Source organism: Phascolarctos cinereus, unplaced genomic scaffold (assembly GCF_003287225.1).
Source record: "Phascolarctos cinereus isolate Bilbo 61053 unplaced genomic scaffold, phaCin_HiC Scaffold_4;HRSCAF=312, whole genome shotgun sequence".
In the NCBI taxonomy this organism is placed as follows: Eukaryota; Metazoa; Chordata; class Mammalia; order Diprotodontia; family Phascolarctidae; genus Phascolarctos; species Phascolarctos cinereus.
In genome coordinates this window covers 490,918,806-490,932,619 of record NW_027555847.1, presented here as the reverse complement: position 1 = coordinate 490,932,619, position 13,814 = coordinate 490,918,806, and the positions used below count along the sequence as shown (strand labels likewise).

Genomic DNA, 13,814 nt, shown 5'->3' with positions numbered 1-13,814 from the left:
AAGTAGTGTTTCAGGCAAAAGTATGTTTCACATTTGAGCAATGTGGCCAGCCCATCAGAGTTGCACTCTGCAGTAGGGTTTGAATGGTTGGCAGTTCATCTTGAGAAAGGACCTCAGTGTCTGGGACCGTATCTTGCCGTGTAATCTTCAGAATCTTCCTCAGACAATTTAAATGGAAGAGATTTGGTTTCTTGGCATGCTGCTAACTTGCTGTTCAGGTTTCACAAGCATACAACAATGAGGTCAGCACAACGGCTCTGTAGACCTTCAGTTTGGTTGGCAGTCTAATACCTCTTCTCTCCCACACTTTCCTTTAGAGCCTCACAAATGCTGAACTAGTTCTGGCAATGTGTGTATCAACCTTATCTTCTATCATGGATGTGTAAATCCCGGGAAAGCATACTGCTAAGGTAAGTGAACTTATCCACAGCATTTATAATTTCTCCACTTGTTGTAACTGATAGTTCCACATATGGATGGTGGGGTGCTGGCTGGTGGAACCTGTGTTTTTTTGGTGTTAACTGTCAGGTCAAAATTGGCACAAGTGGCAGAGAATCAATCCATACTTTTGTTGTATATCAACTTCAGAGGCTGCATTGAGTGCACAATCATCTGCTGACAAAAAGTCATGCACCAGCTCTCCCTCTGCTTTACTCTTGACTTCTAGCTTTTTCAAGTTAAATATTTTACCATCAGCCCGTTAGCTGACTTTGATGTCATTTTTGTCCTTGTTGAAGGCATCTGACAACATTGCTTGAGTAAGCACACAGCCCTGCACCATTCCATTGGTGACTGGGAAAGCACGAGAGCATTGTTCATTATTCAGAACCTGTACAAGCATGCCCTCATGAGACTGACATACCACACTGATGAACTTCTTTGAGCACCCAAATTTTGCTATAATTTCACATATGCCTTCATGACTGATAGTATCAAAGGTCTTGGTAAGACTGATGAACGTTGCATACTGACCTCTGTTCTGCTCCTAGCATTTTTCCTGGAGTTGTTGGACAGCAAACACCATATCAACCATTCCTTGACCCTTTCTGAAGCCACTCTAACTCTTAGAAAGATAACGATCTTCCAGGTGAAGGATCAACCTATTAAGGAGGCTCTAGCAAGAATCTTGCCAGCAATGACTACGACAGAGACACACCCATCCCCCACTCCACCTCAGCTGTGATTGTCACAGGACAATATATTTACTTTACCTTTATAGAGACAGACAACAGAGGCATTCTTGAATTCCTGGGGGATAACCTCCTCTTGCCATATAACCCAGATAACTGCAGTCAGCTTTTGTGTGAGCAATGGACCCTCTGCCTTGTAAATCTCAGCTGGAATAGAATCAACACCAGTTACTTACTTCGTCACACTAGAGGAGTCTAATGGCATTAAAAAGCCTCTTCTTCAGATGTAAATTTATCTAGAGAGGGATTGACTTCAGCCTGAGGTATATGGTCAGTGGCTTCAACATGATTGATGCTCTGTTAAGAATACTATGGAAGTGTTCAGCCCTTCTTTTTAGGATCCTGTCTTTATCACTAATCAGCACTGAATGATTGAGATGCACCATATGTCTTTGGCCCATAAAAAGCCTTCAGAGTATCATAAAAATTATTTGGATTGCTTCTATCAGCATAAAACTGAATTTCACCTCACTTTTTACAGAACCAAGAATCTTACATCTCTCTAAACTTTGCTCACACCTTACTCTTAATGGAGTTAAATGCTGCCTTCATAGAGATGAAAGAACTGTCCCACTGGCAAACCCTATGGAGTTCTCATTTTTATTAGCAGCTGATGAATTTTCCCATCATTTTCATCAAAGCAATCTTGATGTTTGTGAGTGCTGTGGCTCAGATAAGTAAATACAGTGCTGTATGTTAACTCACTGAAAGCTGCCCCCTCCTTTTCTGCTCCACTGTTGCCAACCGTGTGTTGGTTCAGCTTTCCCTCAAGTTAGCAAGACACTGTTCCTGCTTGGAAAAGCATACTAATCTGTGACAGCAGATCTTTTGATAGTTGTCTTGCCTTGGGGCTGGAAATTTTGTTGAAAACAAGTATTTAGTTTGGAGAGGATAAGTCTATGATCAGTCCAGCACTCTGCACTGCACATTGCCTTTGTCACTCTCACATCCTGTCTCTTCTCCTTACAATGACATAGTCTGTTAAGTGCCAATATTTATCATGAGGGTGCATCCACAAAATTTTATTGTGTTTAGGTAAATGGAAGGAAGTGACAATAAGGTCATGAGATGCACAGGTCTTCAGTAATAAGTGACTATAGTTGTTGTTTTGACTCCATTCCTCCCAAAGACTCCCTGCCATGTCTGTTATTCTGTGCCTACTTTTGCATTAAAGTCACCTAGCATTATAAGCTTGTCCTCTTTTGGCACATTGATGATAACGGTCTCCAGGTCTCCAATTTTTTTTTTTTACCTCATCAGGTTTTGTCATGGTGGGAGCATAGGCAGTGATGATGGTGGCATGGTGCTTTCCTGCAAGTGGCAATTACATTGTTGTGAGCCTGTCATTCACTCTTTTTGGTAGGTATTCAAGCTTGTTGACTAGATTGGTTTTGATTACAAAACCTACACCAGCTTCGTGGTGTTTCCTGTCATTGCGGCCACTTCAGAAAAAAACAAAACGCATGTATCTAGCTCCAAATTCAGTTAGCTGCCCTTCATTTGCCAGCTTTGTTTTACTCAGAGCTACTATTTGAATGTGATACCTGCAGAATTCTCTTGCAGCAAGAGCTGTTCATCTTTCAGGTCTACTGGATTTTGTGTTGTCCATAAGCACGTACACATTCCATGAGGGTGCATCCACAAAATTTTATGGTGTTTAGATAAATGGAAGGAAGTGACAATAAGGTCATGAGATGCACAGGTCTTCAGTAATAAGTGACTATTGTTGTTGTTTTGACTCCATTCCTCCCAAAGACTCCCTGCCATGTCTGTTATTCTGTGCCTACTTTTGCATTAAAGTCACCTAGCATTATAAGCTTGTCCTCTTTTGGCACATTGATGATAATTAATGATGAGTAGAATCATCTTTGCAAAAGTTTTTGTGTATTTTTTGTGTTTTCACTGCAGGGTGAGATCTCTGCTTGCCATGGTAAGCAAGGCAGAGTTGGGTGAAGCCGACAATTTTTAGGGCACCTTTTCTAGCCCCTTTCTCATGCCAGGAGGTGAACAGTGCAGAGTGGTCTTTCAAAAAGTTTGCTCAGACACCCAGGGAGCTATTGAATCCCACTGCTTCTTCAGTCCAGTGAGAAGATGACCTTATGGCCTGCGCTATCTATGTGCATGGTTGTGACTACAGCTCCCAGTGTATCTGCATGTGTGGCTTCATCACTTGTCTGTCATCTTTGAGGTGGGTGAAAATGGTAAAATGATATGGATGATGTCTTTTGATTTGTGCATAAATTGGAGTTAAGTGAGGCAGAGGTGTGTTAAGTCACTGGCCTCACTCTTTCTTCCAGAGTCATGGAAGTCCAGTGGCAACACAAAAGTCAAGATGACTGGTGATGGCTCAGGATGCAGTGGATGACCTTGGCATCTTTGGTGCCTGGCCAAGCTCTAAGGGCCCCATGGTGCCTGTTTCAGCCACCATCATGGCTATTGGACAAATTGCTCTTATCTGCCCATTCCAGTGGGGGAAGTCTCTACATGCTTGGGGTAGATATTCTCTTAACTCACCAAAGGATTTGAGACCCCTCAGTTATCCTCAACCTTGTTTAGCCCACCTGCCAAAACAGTTTCCTGGGGTGTGGCCACTGCACATGCTACAGCTTCTTGGAGCCACAGGTGAGAGTTGGGTGAATCAAGTGGACACTGAAGGTTGAAAAAAGCCCTGAAAAGGGTTTGGCAGCCCTCACACAAGAGGCAATAGTCTTTCCCGAGCACACCCCACACCCCATGTACCTTATATGTAGTAAATTTATTATTTTTGTACTATGATTCTATTTGTGTTATGTCTCCCCTCTATCTATCTATCTCTCCCCTCTTTGACTCTAAACTCCATGAGGGCCAGAGTCATGTTTTATCTGAACTTTATGTCTCCCTCTATGTCCAGCACAGTGCAGTATTCTGTGCGTAGTAGGTGCTGGATTTTAAATTGAATTGTTTGTATCAGTCCAACTCTGTCTCAACTTTTGAAAAAAAAATAATAACAATAATAATAACTATCATTTACACAAATCTTACTATGTGCCAGGCCCTGTGCTAAGTGCTTTACATTTCGCAGTCAAGGTAAGTCCATGGTTTATTCTTTGTATGCAAGGAGACAAATCACTTTAACCTTTCTGAGCCTCAGTTTACTGATCTATAAAATTAAAGGGTTGAACACAGTGATCTCTAAGGTCCCTTCCAGCTCAAAATCTATGATTCTATTATCCTATTACAGAATGTGATAAGGTAAAGAATATCACTGGGAAAAAAAAGAACAGGGAGAAAGCTCTTACCATTTTTTTTTCTCCTTGCTTTTTGATCAGTTAATAACTTGATTGGATCCGGGATCTCTCCCTTACAAACTTATGAGCAATATAAAGAGAAAGAGGAATGTACTATTATATGTGAGCCTTAAAGACTAATTTCTAGGCCACTATAATGCTTTTTTTTTTTGGCCTGTGGTCCTAAATACCTCATCTAAAGACAATCCTAGATATTAAAAGACTCCTAGATTAACACTTTCCCCCCTTATTTCCATGATGTTGAAAATAACTGAAGAGACAGAATTGTTTGCTAGAGTGTAAGGGAATACCAATTTAGTTCATTCAAGAAATTCCTGTGTTGGGAGAGTGGCATTCCTTTCTTTGTCACTTTGTTCCAAAGAATATTTTAATTTGTTCCAGAACTTTTTTCATATTCAATATAACAGCATATAACTAAGCAAATTACACTTACGGAGTTAGAAATGGTGTGGTATCACAAAGAATATATATGATTATTGATGCTCCTTTCTAGGCTTACAAGAGCCCTAAATACAGAAAAACACAATAATATGCAGACACATCCCATCCCCTCACTGGTCTCTCCTCCTGATCCCACTACCACAACTATTATCACATATGTTCTCAGAAACACAGTGGAATTCAACTAGCAACATATTTGTCTTTCGCTTTGAGGAACATGTGTGAATATGGCACGAGTTTGTAAAGATCAAGAACACTGATTGATTAAAACATAAACACACACAATACCACTAAGGCTGCTAGGAAAGCATAATTATCCAGCTGGAACCTACTTCAAATGCAGTACCATGTTTGCAAACTATGGAAGTTCAGACCTTCCTATTCCAAAGAAAACAAAGCTCACAGACATTAAATCTGAAAAGTCCTTAGTTGTCTAAAATAGCTTTTCCCCATTAGCCATATGATTTCCATGTCTTCATCAACTTTGCTTCCATTTATTTATTTTTTTCCCTTGAGATATTGTTCTATTGGTTTGATAGTGAGATAGTACTGTTATTTGCTCTTCTTCCACACTCCCCACTAACATTTATTTACCCCTTGCACTTTTCTTAGCACAGATCTGGCTTCAGGTCCCTCTCAGCATTTATATCCATATAATCGTGCTCTCCTTCCAGGCCAAACGACTGTCTCTACAGCCCTAAAAAATGAAAAAGGTAAAGAGGGCAATGAGTTCTAGATTAAGTATCATAGATTTAGTGCTAGAAAGGACCTAAAAGGTGCACTTGGTGTCTTTGTTCTAGCAAGGCAAGCAACTTTTTTACTAATATCTATTTTGCCCCATTATAGGAAGTCTTGCTTAGCCTATTTTTTTTTAAATTTGGCATTTTTCCCACCCATGCTTATGTCTACACAGGCAAAAGAAAAATGGAGAATTGAGGCAAATATCCATATGATTCAAGCCAAGTAGAAGAGCAAGGATTCAAGTGCAGGTCCCCTAATTCCAAATCCATTGTTCAACCCATCACCTTATTCTTCTTCCATATGACATGTTTCCCCGTTGTCCTTGTCTACTCCAATAGATACACTGACAAATTAAATGATACATTAATTAAAATCTAAATCATCTATGTTATTTAAACCATGACTTAAAAATAACTTTTTAAGCTTTTTCATTAAAATCTATCACATCTCTGAAATGTTGAAAAAAGCATCATTTAAAATACTTGTGAGGAGGGACCTCCTAAATTGAGAATTGGGAATTCCCCACTACAGTGTCAAGAGAAAATTAAAATTGGTCAGAAAACGTGCATAGGGATTACTACAAACAAGCAGAGGGTATTAGACTATGAGAAACTTATAGTTGAATGGGGCCTTAGAGACAAAATCTACCCTCTTAACCTACTCAGGAATCCCCTCTGCAACATTCCTTCCAGTGATTGTGAATTACTATCTCAGAAAGCAGTGTATTCCATCAATGGGTAGCTCTCATTGTTAGGAAATTGTTCACCAATATTGGTCCAAAATAATGTCTCACTGGAACTTCCAAACATTAGTTCCAGTTTTGACCTCTGGAGTTGTGCAGAATATGACTAATCTTTTTTCCTTCTGACAGGGCTCCAAATATTTAAAGACCATTATCATGTGCCACAACTTCCATTTCTCCTAAATCTTTTCAGTCAGTCAATAAGTATTTATTACTCACTATGTTTCAGACACTGTGCTAAGTGCTGGGGATACAAAGAAAGGCAAAAACAGTCTCTGCTTACAAGGAGTTCACAACTTAATGAGTAAAAGACTATGTACACATAAGATCTATATGTGTAAATGGAAGGTAATATTAGGAAAAAAGGTTGGGGGTGGGGAAGGGAGACGGGAACCACGAAAATTAAATAAATCCCCTTTTCATAATTCCCTAGAGTTAAAATAAAAATGAACACTATTGAAGGAATTTTAATTTGGCCAGAGAATGACCTAAAATTTCATGTTATTCTTTCCAAAATCATTTCCAAAATTGCACTAAAAAAAAAATACCACCCACCACGACGACAAGAAATGAGGTATACTATTTAATTCTGGATAGTACAATGTGGCTTAATGAAGCAAGAAGTGGATTTCCAGAGAAGAGCTTTAAGTTTTGAAAAGAAGAATACCTATCTAGGGGATTAAAAGCCAAATAATTACATGAGGTCGGAGATCTTAGAAACCACAATCCAAAGAGGTAACAATTCAGTCTGCTGAAGAGCCCTAACATAAAGAATTTGTTGTCAACAGAACTATTTTAATAAAAATGTTGCTGTAAAAAGGAGCAATTTTATTTTTCCAGTGCGTCTGGGCTGAGTGTTATGGAAGCTGTGATAAAATGAGGTCTGGTTTATATTTCAGGCCCTCCGAAAACCAGATTCCACTGAGAGGATAATAGGTGGTCAGTGAATATTTGTAGAATTGTATTGAGATGTGAAACACTTGGTGAAGTTCAAAGAGCTATAGCAATGCAACATGTTTTTCTTATTTCGTGTGGAAATTGACTTCAAGTGAAATAAAGATGCCTGTATTTTGAAACAGTGGTAGCCCTCTTGGTTTAACTTTGGATCAATAAAGAAATGAAAGACACTGCTGAGATATGAATCATAATTAGGTCAAGTCAATTTTATTTTATTTTATTTTTTAATGATTCAGTTCATGAGCAGAGATAAAGTGAAAAATTAAGATGCACCAAGACAATGGAACCTAAGAGGAATGGCAAGATGCGACATGTTATGTCTGGAATTCTCAAACATGCCCCTAGGCTGATGGGAGACAGAGTCTCAGAAAAAAAATGCCATATGAACACTTTGGGAAGTATCTGAATTGCCTTATCACAATTTTGGGTAAATTGACATCTCTTCTCTGTTCATACACCTCAAGGAGAGTACTCAACACATGTATGGCAGATAACATAACTGAAAAAGGAAATAGACATAAAAATTCCCCTAATCCCCTTTCAATCCTCTGGATTGCTTCCCACAAGTGGGGCACACAGAAAAGTGCTCAAATAGAGCAAAGTACCCTGGGGGATACATAATGTAGTTATGTCCCTTCTGAGCTCTCAGACTTTACCTGAGTCAAATCTTCTCCCCAGCCAAATCTGTGGAAAGGTGAAAAGGAAATGATCACCTTAAAATCAACAGGATGCTCCCTTTGTTCTCCTTAAATATTTAAAAGAGAAAGCAGTCAAATCACTAGTTATGTGTTCACTTGCTAGTGTGGCCCTTCTGGGTTCCTCTAGCTATTATGCTGTATAAGCATCCTCCTAATATTTCTCTACCTCCCTCCATATAGAAGGGAGTGGGAAATTTTGGTTACTTCTGGTGAAGTCTAAGTCACTTTAGGGAGAATTTATGGACATTTCTTCCTAATTCCCATGTGTAGTCAGTCCTACAGATACAAAGAAAGACCAAAAAACAAACAAACAAACAAACAAAAACCCAGTCTCTGCTCCTAAGGAGCTCACAGTCTAATAGAAGTTTCGGTATTCAGGGGGTTTTCCTTTATTTTCTCCATGAAGGAGATGAGTATAACTGAAATAGAAACCTAGGATGTCATCTAGGTATATGCAAGTAGTTCCTGCTTTGGAAATTACAATTGTCTGGACTTATATGGTCTTACTCATGGAAGTCTGGATACCATACCATATTGGCTACAGATCAACTACATACCTACCCATGTGACCTTTTGTCTTCCAGGCAAGGTGTCTTTTTGCCTAAAAGTTGACCTTCCAAAGTAACCAATTCTTATAGAGTCTTAAATTAGGGTAAGATACTGGCCTGTGTGAATAATATCTTAGTCATTTTTAGCTTTATGCTTTCATGACAGATCAAGTATAGGCTACTTTCATTATGGAAAAATTATGAGGCTGCCCTTGATTGGGACATTTCCCTGATGGATGAAGAGAAGTGATTGTTGAAACATTATAAATGCTTTAAGCATGAGTTCTTAGCTGTCCACATATATATTTATATCAGAAATATAATGTAGTCATTGTGATGTTAAGGATACATGTAATTTGGGAACTAGTTGCTAATAGTGAATGAATTTCAGCATTTAGAAGATATTTTGACTTGGGAAGAGTGAATGGCTGGTTGAGATATTTAGGAAGGACTTAAATGAGAAATTAAAGATATTTTTTCCTGTTAAGATTAGTAGAGCTTATATTTCAGCTCAGTTACTGTTTGGATAAGAGAAGAAGGTTGGAAAATTGCATTTATGAAACTAGGGAAGAAGCTGCAGCTGGTGGGGATGTTTGGAGGGGAGTTCAGTTTAAGTTCCTTGTGTCGAAGACTGTCGTGTTTTTGTCATTGAATTTCCAGGACCTAACACAGGACACCAGGCACTATGTGCCTGGTGCGTAGCAGATGCTTAATAAATGCTTATGGAATTAAATTGGGCTTAATTTGTATAGAATGCAAGGTATTCAAATGTTATCTTTTTATTATATTTGATCAAATGTTCTTCTACTTCTGCATTTTTGAGTTATAAAATCTGGTATTCTTCCATAGCACCTCTGTCATTTTGGACATATTCTCAGTCTTGTGCTCTAAATTGTTTTTGTCATTTGTTTTATTGATTTCTTCTTTGAGAGTTCTGATCCCTGTCCTAAATTCTGTCTAATTTCAACCTTTACTCTTCTTTTGAAAAATCTTATTTCTTTTCTGAACCACTCCAGGATTTCTTACTGCTGTTTCTATATGTTTTGGGTGGGTGGGGGAGGGCGAGGGGGGACGTTTTGTAGAATTTATTGTTTTGCTTTCTTTATGTTGTAGCCTTATCTGGATTGCACAGTTTCTCTTCTTTATTTGTGAATCTCACTGCTGGTTTTTCTGCTTGAGGGCTAGGATCATATCCAAACTTTCTCTCTTGGCCTTTTTCCCTTCAGTCATTTCTCTTCTGTTCAAGTCAGCTTTATAATAGGCTCCTTCACTGGTTGGCTCCTTGCTATCCATTGCTGCCAATTTTTTTCAGTTCAGGAACTGGGCTACTTCAACGCATTGTAGTGATAGAGGATTGAATTGTATCTTTATTGTGTTGAAACTCTATAGGTAAATAACCACAGCTGGTTTTTACATTTCATCTCTTTCAGAGAAATCTCATTCCTTTGTACTCTTCGATTTCTTCCCATTCCACCATCGCCCTATTTCTCCATCTTGGAGCTGGGCCAATTAAATGCTCTCCTCTCATTAAGGGGTTGGGTAGGAATTAGATTAGTCATATCAAGAGGGGACAGGATAGGAGCTAAATCTTGTATTGCAACTGCATCAGATCAGTCTTACTGGTATGAGCTTTCATCTCATTTGTGTGTCTTCCATTCACTGATGCATATTGTAACCTCACCATATTTTTTTCATCTTAGGTGATTCTTGTCCATAATTTTTTAAACATTAATCTTCCCCAAACTGGTGGCTTTTCTACTTTTTAGCATCTTATTTACCACTACAACATTTGGGCACTCTATCTCTTGCCTCTTATTCTTGCTACATAAATGGATCACTGGTTTTTTTTTTTTCTGGTCACATGTATCTTGGGAGATATCTTTGATGCTACACTTTGCATCCTGTCTCTCTCTGACTTGTATTGTACTCATAGTGATTGTGCCTAGGCATGCTCCAAGAGGAAAGAAATAAGAACATAGGATCATATATCTAGGTTGGAAAAGAACTTCAGAGGCCATTTAGTCCAAAACTTTCATGCTACAGAAAAGGAAACCAAGGCTCAATTAAACCTCAATAGAGGTTTAATCATGTGTCCCAAGGTCATGTAGGTAATAAGAAGGTCCTTTTATAGCATCAGTGCTTTTCTTCTTGTATCTTTTTGACAAGATTTGAACTCCACAGATGAAATATGCATTCCTTTCCTTCTGAGTTCTCTTGAGGTCTTTGTGCTGACACTGACTCATTTTCATACATATTGAGCTATTCCCTTGGCCTCAGCTTTGGTCTTTAAAAAGGAGGTCACACTCACAAAGATAGATTGAATAGGGAAAGGTTGGCAATTTAGCTGAAAATGGTATTTCATGTAAAAGCAATGATTATTGAAATGTAGAGGTCTCTGTAAAAATTCGTTGTTGAGTTAGCAGAAGGTTCTCCTAGAAAGTGGAGTCTTAGAAAGTAGAGTCTAACACTGAAGCTTCTAAACAGATAACAAAGAGAGTCTAGATTATGAAACACCAAGTAGCTAAAGAAAAAAGATAGAGGTCTTAAGCAAACAAAATTTCAATCAGGCCCACATCATCTTAGACCTGTATTATTACAATAGCATTTTAACTGTTTTTGTCTTCAGTCCATCCCTACTGCAATCCAACCTACATAGCTGATAGGGTAGTTTTATCAAATAATATTTTCTTCAAAAGGTCCAGAATGTCAAGGGAATTAATGAAGAGAAATACAAGGGAAGGTGGCCTAGCTGTACCAGATTTTAAATCGTATTATAAAGCAGTAGGTATTACAGCTACTTGGTACTGGCTAAGAAATAGAGTGGTAGATCAGTGGAATAGACTAGGCATGCAGGACAAAAGCAGTGATTATGGTAATCTACTTTTTGATAAATCCAAAGACTCCAGTTTCTGGTATAAGAACTCACTATTTAACAAAAACTGCTGGGAAAACTGGAAAATAGTATGGCAGAAACTAAGCATAGACCAACATCTTACATCCTACACTGAGATAAAGTCAAAATGGGTACATGATTTAGATATAAAGGCTGATACTATATGCTATGTGGGAGAGCAAGGAATAGTTTACCTGTCAGATGAATGGAGAAGGAAAGAATTTATGACCAAACAAAAGATAAAGTATGTTATGAAATGCAAAGTGAATGATTTTGATCACATTAAATTGAAAAGTTTTGCACAAACAAAGCCAATGCAACCAAGATTAGAAGGGAAGCAGAAAGCTGGGAAACAATTTTTACAGCCAGTGTCTCTGACAAAGGTCTCATTTCTAAAATATAGAGGACTGAGGCAAATTTACAAGAATGGAAGTCATTCCCCATTGATAAATGGTCAAAGGTTATGAACAGGCAGTTTTCAGATGAAGAAATTAAAGCTATTTATAGTCATATGAAAAAATGTTGTAAATCACTATTGATTAGAGAAATGCAAATTAAAACAACTCTGAGGTACCACATCACACCTATCAGATTGGCTGACATGACAAAACAGGAAAATGATAAATGTTGGAGAAGATGTGGGAAAAATTGGGACACTAATGCATTGTTGTGGAGTTGTGAACTGATTCAACCATTCTGGAGAGCAATTTGGAAATATGTTCAAAGAGCTATAAGACTCTGTGTGCCCTTTGACCCAGCAGTAGCAATTCTAGATCTGTACCCCAAAGAGATAATAGAAATCAGAAGGGGACTCACATTACAAAAATATTTATAGCAGCTCTCTTTGTGGTGGCCAAGAGCTGCAAGTTGAGGGGATACCCATCAACTGGGGTATGGCTGAACAAGTTGTGATATATAAATGTGGTGAAACACTGTTGTGCTACAGGAAGTGATGAGTGGGCAGACCTCAGAGAAACCTGGAGAGACTTATATAAACTGATGCTGAGTAGGGTGAGCAGAACCAGGAGAACATTGTGTACAGTTATAGCCACATTAAATGATGACTAACTTTCATAGACTTGTCTTTTCTCAGCAATGCAGGGATCTAGGACAACTCCAGAGGACTCATGATGGAGAGTGCTATCCACATCCAGAAAAAAGCTGTGGAGTCTGAATGCAGATTGAAGTATACTATTTGATCTCTTTTTTTCTTTTCTTGTTTTATTTTGTTTCTTCATTCTCATGGTTCTTCCCATTGGTTCTTCTTTACAACATGACTAATGTGAAAATCTGTTTAATATGAATGTATATATAGAGCCTATATCAGATTGTATACCATCTTGGGGAGGGCATAAGAGAAGGGAAGGGAGAAAACTGAAAACTCAAAGCTTATGGAAGTGAATGTTGAAAACTAAAAATGAATAAGTTAATTAAAAATTAAAAAAATATTTTCTTCAGGTCACCCTCTGAATTATAGAGTATGATAGTGCTTTTTTTGGATAAAATGCCAAGTCTGCTTTATGTTTGCCAGTCTTGCAGACTGGTACTCCCTAATCTTCCCACCCCACTTCAGCAAAATTGATTCGGCTTTTGAAGTCCCAGCTCTGTGACTGTTCATGCTATTCTACTATCTAGATTGTTTTCTCTCCCTTCCACCACCCAATGATTCCTGCTATCCGTCTCCAAAAGCCAGTTTAAAGCATATAAACCCATCTCCTTCAGACATTTTTCTGTGTCTAATCTGACATAGTTCATGCATATCTCTGCCTCACATGCGTTTAGAACTTGTATACTTGTTCTGTGCTATACAAATGTTTGTCAAATTGAATATTATTATACATCTGAAGACAGGACTTCTTATGTCCTTGGTTCTGGTTTTGCAGTCCAAACTGGGTATTAGGTATGCCTGACCCCCACTTTTTGCTGTCTTTGTTTCTTTACAGATCCCTAACTCTGTGCTTCTGACTTCAGCCTAGTAACTCACCCCTAATTACTGACTGCTCCCTTTATTGACAGTTTGATACTGTCTTTGCTGATCCTGAACTACTGTCTGATTATGATATAATCAGGTCAAAGAGGACCAGAGTAAAGGATCTAAGTGCCTTTCTCTGAGAAGCAGATCACCACCAGTACATGAAACAGAAACTAGTATTGAGAACTGTGAGGCAGGAGGCAGGAGGCAGGAAACATTGACAAATTCAATTTGACTCCACAAGCATTTATTAAACGCCTACCCTCTGTAGGCACTGTGCTAGGTAGGCATTGGAGATACAAAGACAAAAAATAAAAACTTCCTCTGCTCTCAAGAAGCTTCCAT

At 38.4% G+C, this 13,814-nt stretch overlaps 1 long non-coding RNA gene across 3 annotated transcripts in view; it reads left to right on the top strand.

Moving 5' to 3' along the window:
• The window catches only part of LOC110212493 (uncharacterized), a 31,014-nt gene extending 23,543 nt beyond the window's left edge, over nt 1–7,471 (top strand). The window contains exons 2-6 of one of the 3 annotated variants that reach the window (XR_002325684.2): nt 318–410; nt 2,451–2,549; nt 3,099–3,378; nt 3,488–3,812; nt 5,832–7,471. This is a non-coding gene — a long non-coding RNA (uncharacterized LOC110212493). Of the gene's footprint in view, nt 1–317; nt 411–2,450; nt 2,550–3,098; nt 3,379–3,487; nt 3,958–5,831 lie in introns of those variants that run through there. The other 2 variants (XR_002325685.2, XR_013485722.1) reach the window with 2 other exon arrangements.
• The last annotated feature ends 6,343 nt before the right edge of the window (nt 7,472–13,814 follow it).